Source organism: Quercus robur, chromosome 2, assembly GCF_932294415.1.
Source record: "Quercus robur chromosome 2, dhQueRobu3.1, whole genome shotgun sequence".
Lineage (NCBI taxonomy): Eukaryota > Viridiplantae > Streptophyta > Magnoliopsida > Fagales > Fagaceae > Quercus > Quercus robur.
This window is the reverse complement of record NC_065535.1, coordinates 24,599,276-24,607,718: the sequence shown is the minus strand read 5'-3', so window position 1 is coordinate 24,607,718 and position 8,443 is coordinate 24,599,276. Positions and strand designations below refer to the sequence as shown.

Sequence of the window (8,443 nt, the reverse complement as noted above, 5' to 3'; positions counted from 1 at the left end):
TAATATGATGCGGTAGATGAGCACTTAAGAAGAAGCAATTTAGACATAATGTTTGCTCTTGTATTTCTTGATGAAGTTGTTTTATAGACTCTAAGTGTGTGTTTGCCTCCAAATTAAAAAACCAATTTCTTTTATTATTCAGCTTATTTTTGCTGCTATTTATGGGCCCCATTGCACTTTTTGGTACTATTTATGGGTCTTACTGTATTATTTCAGCTAATTTTTACTTTTATCTACAATACTTTCAGCGAAAAGTTTTCAGTTTCAGTAAAATAAGTGGATCCCAAATAGACCCTAAGGATTCTTATATATGAAAATGTGATAGCCTTGAAGGACTCAAAATGGTGGTCTTGGTCAAACTTTGATTATTTTAATGTTTTTTGACCATGAATATTCACTTCATTAACATGAATCAAACAAAAGCTAGCAAAGTCCCTAACATTTCATTCTTCTAATGGAGGAATTTGTTTTACACGAGACATATGTGGCTCCCATCATAACATAATGGCTCTTCTAAGACCACAACTTTTTTTTTTGAAGTGCTAACACCACAACTTTTATCATAATTTGATGAAATAGTCAAATGTGAATGATGTACAATTACTTTCATATGAATCCATCACTTTATCTCCACTAATCACAACTGACCATTTCAAAGTTGTGTCTAAATGATTTATAAAAACAAAATCCACAAAAAAAAAAAAAAGCTAGAATTATCTTGATTTCTTCCATAAATCTTTGAATATATCAATTAACTTTCTACGTATCTCTCTTGGTAGCTCACATCACATTCAGGGCATACCTCCCTCTAAAATAACATAGTTGAGGTCACTTTCTTGATGTTTATATTTTTCTAATTAACATTAATGTGTGAGATTGATAGGGACATATTATTTATTTATATCTATTTATATATGTTTTAAGATATGCCTTACATCATCTTAGTGGCATTAGCTTGCTAGTAATACAGACATGGTTTTGCCAAGCAGGTACATGTTCCAGCAAGGTAATTTGAATAGGCTTCCTTTAGAGAAAACTCCAATGCTACACAACCTGCAAATTTCCATTAAAGTTTTATTGGTATCAGCTGAAAATCGATAGTGTCATAAAACAAAAGCAAAGTAGTTATTCAAAAAAAAAAAAAAAAAAAAAGGAGACTTCTTTTGGATTGCCACAAATACAAAAAAGTCTGCTCAAAGACAAATACATTGAACAGAGCTCTATTTCTTCAATATGGCTCAAGAAAGACTCTAGCTGGCTTGGTTCATTTAGAAAGAGTAAAATAAAAATCCAACAATGTTACAGTTCACAATTGCACGAGCTGCAAGAGAATCTCATGAACCTAATGTACGAAATGTTATTTTTGTTATGTGACAAGACTGTTCCAAAATCAGATTCCAATAGTCCTGCTGTTTGAGTCACTGATAATATTCCATGTTCAAGAATTGTTACTAAAGGATCCGATTTAGTGAACAGGAAAAAGCATTATGTGGGAATCAGTTATCAGTCTCCACAAACTAGAAAAGAGAGTAAAAACAGAAGTTAGGATTAAATTTAGAATGTTCTTAGACTACGTAGGTACCACTCCTAATTCTGTAATTGGCAGATTGCATGCAAACCCTGCAATATTTGCTTGCCATAGATTATATGCGTGAATCCAAGGTGCCGTTAATCATCTTGATGTTTTCAGAAATTGTCAAAACTAGGAATATTGAGAGTTGACCTCGATCAAAACAAATCATTTTGGATGATTGATTGTTAAAGCACTACTAACAAATTTTAAAATTTTACTGTGTTGAGTTGCCAAGAGAGTATAAGACTATATTTGAAATACACAAAAATATAGAGGTAGTAACTACAAAAATAAGCAAATACCTTGGATCCAAAATACTAACATATATATACATAAGAATAACTTTATTGCAAAGAGACTACTTCATGAAAAAAAAAAAACATGAAGTAGCCTAAAGAATTACATCTGAAAAATATTTACATATAAATTGACTCTATGAAATTTTGAATAGAAGTACTATCTGTGAGACCCAAAGCAAAGGACCACTCATAAAGAGAACTAATGAAAGATGTTAGCAACTGATTTGATGTGCACTCCATATCTTCAAAGCACTAACATATACTTGAAATTGCCACTATATATTTGTACACATTACAGGTTAGACCTATCACACTTGATTGAAGAAAGGTGAACATGTAGTAAGAATTTCAATAGAAAAACAAGCTCTCACTGCATAGCCTAAGGCATTTTTCAAAAATGCAGGTATGCTCATGTACAATGGTCACTTCAGGCCTTGAAGCATTTGCACATGTTGAACTCATCCTAAAGAAGCACAGTGACCACAAAGGATGCTAATTTCCAACATAACAGAAACTCTCAATGCCTAGAACCACTGACCAAGGTTTTGGAATCTCAAGGCTTTTTTTTTTTTGGGTAAGTAAATCTAAGACTATAGATTTCAAAGTGCATTATTTATATTCTCTCTTATTATCACTTCAACTTCTTCCAAAGGAAATTTAGCACCCATCTTCCAAGACATAAATCTCATGTAAAAGGAAAGAGTGGAATTAAATTTCTCATCGGATGTAACAAATCCCAAAAATGAAAGCCATAAGAAAAATCAAGGGAATGTAGCAAGAAAAATTCTAATAGCAATAGCATACCCAATGAGAAAGGGAAGCAAGCCTCATAAAATTAAAAATAATTTACACTTTACATAATAAAAAAAAAATGTAAGACTATCAATGCAAGTCCAATATTCCTATTCAAGATATTCCTTATGAAAGCCATAAGAGAGGTCTCTAACCATGCAAACTCCAAGTTAACTCTTAATGACCAAACTAACAGGGCCCCTTTGGCATGTGTTCACCAGAATAGTGTTATTAGGACAGTTGAGCACCAGTATCTGTCAACACCTTATATTCTCAATGCAGCCAATGTAGTTGCAAGTACCAAGCAAAGGCCAAGCTCTACTTAGACAGAATTGCTAGAATAACAACACCAAATCTAAAATACAAGAAATAACCCTCACTTGATGCCACATGGCTTTTTATGCATGCTCTAGATTTAAGGAAGCAGGTGCCTCTACTGAAACCATACTATTTAGTAAGTTAATCCAGATGTAATGTGAAAACGTAGTAATATAAGTTGTCTACCCCCTAAGAGACATTTTCGTTTTTGGTAACCACGACTGGCCAACAATTCACTTAAGTTCTAACCATCTTGGCCTCTCCAGCTCTCTTTTCTTTGTGACACCACACCACCAAATTTTCATCAAATCTCATAGGCAACATTTGAGCAGCATGAATCAACTAATATAATCAAATTCTTTATGTTCCCAGTAATTTGTCGCTGATTTAAGTACACGATCTCCACAATTTGTCAACTAAATCACAGTAGGTTCATTTGGACTGCAGCTTTGAGAACTATTTTGACTATTGAGAATTTATGTATGAGGAAGATGTTGACATAAATAATATAATGTTTACAGTAGATAATAAATAGTTGAATACTATTCCTATGGATTTTCCTTTGTAACTTTTTCCAAACCTAAACAACAAGGAAAAAAAAGGAGATTTGACCCCCCCAATTTGTCAAATTCCTCATGGAACTCATTTTCTATAACAGTGGAAACATAAAACATTTAGAATCATGAAAATTATAGAGCAAGACATATATTAAATAATAATTATGTTATTTTCGAAATATAGACATCTGTGTAATCAAAACTATGTCCTAGCTGTGACTTGTCACTAAAATAAAATGATCCTATCCAATAAGGCGCAAAGTAGTGGAACCTAAAATTTGACATCTAGAGAAGATGAAAGCAAAATTAAAATGTTGGTTTGAAACTTTCGATTTCAACTTGCCTAAATCCCAAACTAAAAGAATAAAGCCCAAATATTTTGCTTCAGTAATAAAACTGAAGGATCTAAAATCAATGATATTTGAACACCAAAACCATATCCTTAAGGAGTTTAGGGTTCTGAAGTCATTCAAATCCAAGAAACAAAAAACCACATATGAAAAGAAAGAAAGAAAGAAAAAAAAAAAAAACGTGATTCTGATCGTTGAAAATGAAAAAAATAAGAAGAGAGAGTTCACACCTTGTGTGGACACGGCCACGTGATGCCTCTTGGGATGGGTTTTCAAGAAAATGAAGGTTTGATCTTGAGAGTATTTTTTATTAGAAAAATCATGAGTTTGAAAAAAAAAGTTGAGGAGTCGCCACTTATTTTATTTTATTTTTTTGAAGGGAAAATAAAACAAGAAATAAAACCCTTTCTTTTTATTTGATTGACTCAATGGATAAGAAAAATGGTCTACGTCCACCAAGGACAAGTTCGGGGGTCAAATTACGCCGTGGAAAGGTATGAGGCACCCACGCACGCCCGGTATGTCTACCGATCTCTACTAAATAAGTAAGGACTATTTGATATTCAATTAATCGTTCGATGGGCACAATATTACTAATCGAATTCATTACACCAAATCAAGCAAGTAGTTGATTTTATGACATGGTGGCCTAAAGCTAAATCATAAGACAGAATAACGATGATAAAAACAAGCAACAAGTTAATAACGAAACAAAATAATGACAAAGAAATTAACAACTACTCTCTCTCTCTCTCTCTCTCTCTCTCTATATATATATATATATATATAAATAAAACATGTGTAAGCTTAAATTCTTCCAAGCCATGATCTGAGCAACATGAGAAGATTTCATTTTAAGGGAACCAATAGGATTACTTTTTTTTAGAGAAAAGTGGGTTTAATCAGATTAGCTTGTGACTTGGTTTTGATTTGAAGTAGGAAATGAAGTATATTTTTATATCTATTTTTGGAAACCGAAAACATGGACTTGGTAAAAAAAAATAAAGCATATTCTTATTTTTGTTTGTGAAAACCGAAGACATAAACTTGTTTTTGAGTTGAAGTAAAAATAATAATAATGATAATAATAATAATAATAATAATGATAATAAGAGTAATAGTAATAAAGTACATTTTTATTTTTTGCTTGTGGAAACCGAAATTAAGGACTTGCCTCTGATTTGAAGTAACAAGACAAAGTATATTTTTTCATTTTGTTTGTGGAAACCAAAATCATGAGAGTTGTTGGAAACAACATGAGTCCAACCAACATGTAGAGGCTAGCTACGGTGGGAAAAGAAAAAAAAGAAAGAAAGCTATGTCTTCTCACAAGTTTTCAATGTATAGACCCAACTTTTAAGAAGTCACATGCATGATTTAACCCCACTATTCTCTTTTAGCTTTCTGCCATTACTTAACCGGTTATCAAAACAGAGCTTTCTTTTATTACAAACAAGTTTTATTCATTGTTCACAAGACAGCCAAGCCTTAACATTCAGACTGAAAAAAAAAAAAAAAAAAAAAAAATACCCAGCAAAACGCCCAGCAAATACCCAGCAAAGCTATGACTTCAAACCATTGAATCACACAAGAATAAAGAGTGGGAAGGTTGAAAACATACCCAGCTCCCTTGGACGAATTTGGTGGTGACTCCGTTGAGACGAACGGCGACGACAACGGCGCTCTCTGATGGATGGCCCTCCCACCACGCGATACTCCACCGGCAATGGTTGACAGAGAAGTGCTGAAATACCTGTGTACAGTGTGAGATTTGTCCCCCCTCAGGACCGGATTTACTCCCAAGAAATTTCAATCTCTCAATGTTTTCCTTTTGTGTTTTTTGAAAGCTTTTTTTCAAGATTAGAATGCAATGGAAAACAAAAAAAAAATGGTCTCTCCGTTTTTCCCCTTTTTTCCCTCCTTCCTTTTTTCCCTCCCCTATTGTTATTTTTCCGTCCTTATATCGTCCCACTCCCTCTTTTCAAAATTTTTAAAATCCACCCGTTATCGGTCTGTGCATTTTTGTTTGCACTCTACTGCCCCGACTGGAACAGTGGAATGACAACCAAGACAAAAAAATTCCTCCAGCTCAGGGCACGCCGGACTTGCTTAGTGTGGGAGGTGTCTGCCAGTACTGTACCCAAAATGCATGTCTCACTATTCAGTTTTATTTTGTCCTTTTCTTTTGGGACCACTAAAGCTGGGTTTGTTAGTATTCGAATTAAAATGCAATTATTTTTAAATTAAATTAACAACAGGAGTTTGAGGGACGAAACTTGATTTTTTGGGATATAGCTTTCAAAAATTGAGGATTTTGTGGAAAAATGAAGAAAAGGAAAAAAAAGACAAGTGTGCATGGATTAAAAATTGTAGCTTCAAATGCAATTAAAATAAAGGTTGATAGTAAAAACTGTGAATAAATAAATAGAGAAGCTGAAAAATAAAATAATAAAGTGTCAAATGAGAGATATTAGAGAGTTATGCATATCATTTAATTAGTTCATCATTGGGGGGACACATGCGCAAAAGGCATACATTATAATTGGAGAACGAAAGAGGGTGTCTACACCTTGGAGTTTGCAGAAGCAGTCTCAATTCTCAAGAGCATCGACATCGTCTTCTTTGGATCGCCTCAAAAATCAGAATTGAAGGAACACAAAATTTTTTTGGTTGCTTTTATACACTTACATGTTCTACCAGTAACTGGTAACCATTAAATTTAATTAAACGGTCGAGATTAAAGTCGATAGAATTGTGTGGTTTAGATTTTAGTAGGTACCGTACCCCCCAAAAAAAATAAGGGGTAGGGTAGAAAGACCCATATTTTATTTAATTAAAGTTTAAGAGTCTATAATATATATATATATATATATATATATATGATAGAGATCTAAAATATTTTACCTCTAATAATTTAAGCCCATGTCCCAAGTATATTAAAGCCTATTATGTGACTGTCATCCTGATATTTGAATTGAAAAAAAGAAAAGAAAAAAAGAAACGTAGGGGAGAGAGGGAAAGTGTAAAAAAAATAAAGAGACGCGTGAGTTTGAGAGAGAAGTGGCTAGCTGCTAGCCACTTAAAAGTCAAATTGAAAAAGAGGAGGTAGTCTGTCACATAACTCTAAAAAAAAAGAGTTTTTCTGAAAACAAAAAATGAAAGAGAGAAAGTTAAGACTGAAGATGAAGAATGGAGATTCAAGGTTATAGATTATTTTTTTCTCTCTTTTTGGCATAGGCCGTGTCCAATAATTAAAAAAAAAAAAAAAAAAATCTGGGACATGCGTGCAACAATGTCCCATGCGTATCCCATATCAAGTACGTGTGACTTGGGCAAAGCAGGCAAAATGCTATGTCTGTGCTTTCACAGTACAATTCACGTTTTAACTACCATATTTTAGTGAATATTTAGAACTTTTATTTTTGTTAGTTAGTAATTTGCAGAAGCTATTTGATTCAAATGGGCATAAGTTGGACCACCTACTGATGGTGTTACAAAAAACGTCAACTCCTGAGCTCGTTCATATGGCTCGTCCAAAGAAAGACCAACTAGGGCGAACCAAGCGCATGTAGTGATTGTCCTAGGCGTCCTTAATGACTTGTCCATCCTTAGAAGCGTTTAGACGGATAAGGTTTCTTAAAAAGCTCATCCGTCCTTTAGAAGCGTTTGGACGGACAAGCTCTACACTTAATAAAGGAAATTAGGCCTTTTAGTGATGAATCGTTTCCAACGACAGTTATAGAAACGATAGTCAAGAAACATAACTCCCACGGCAGTTACAGGAGTTGACTCCAAATCCTACGGACTCCTTAATAATAGGGGGAGTTATGAGATGAATAACCGCTTACATCGACCTATATAAACACTTCTACTCTTGTGAAGAAGGGTAAGTTCATTCTAGACAATATTCCTAGAATCTTGAAATTTCAGATTTTTTCAAGAAAGAAGCTAACTTCATCATCAGAGGATTTGTGGCCGGTCACCCTGGTTTTCTCTGACTTTTGTCAATTCTTTTTCAGGTCTGACACATTATCTTAATCCGCATCATCCAACCTACTGATTTTCCGAGAAACATCAGTTGGTGCCGTCTGTGGGAAAGATTATTTTGCAGTTGTTTTTCTTTTCCGTGACAAAAGGTTGAATGGTACGAACCAGATCGAGGGCTACTAGCCTAGGCCATCAGGGAAGCAGAGATGCTTTAAGCAACCCCCATCGCGATCGCCAATCTACACCGGTCATGCATACATCATCTGTCCACGTGCAATCTATGGCGGCTGCAATGGCGGAGTTAACTCGCCAAAACCAAGAATTAAGAAGGGAGATTAATCTGAGAAGGCAGACACATGAAGAGCGTGAAGGAGGAGGACAAACACAGAGTCATGATGATAGAGAAAATGCTGAAATTGGAAGTCAGTTAAGAGGTACCACTTCACGAACGGTGCCACACTTGAAAGAAGAGATGGACCAAATGAAGAAAGTCATGGAAGAAATGAAAGAGAACATGAGAAGGGTGAATCCTATAGAAGATTTGGTCCATAGAACTGATTCCCCCTT

The 8,443-nt window shown here is 34.4% G+C and overlaps 1 long non-coding RNA gene across 1 annotated transcript; it reads right to left on the bottom strand.

Annotated features, from left to right (window-relative positions):
• Positions 1–705: 705 nt before the first annotated feature.
• Positions 706–6,593, bottom strand: LOC126713008 (uncharacterized). The gene is made up of 2 exons (XR_007651246.1): positions 6,459–6,593; positions 706–1,053 (listed from the first exon to the last, which is right to left on the bottom strand). It is a non-coding gene; the product is annotated as an uncharacterized LOC126713008 (long non-coding RNA).
• Positions 6,594–8,443: the final 1,850 nt, after the last annotated feature.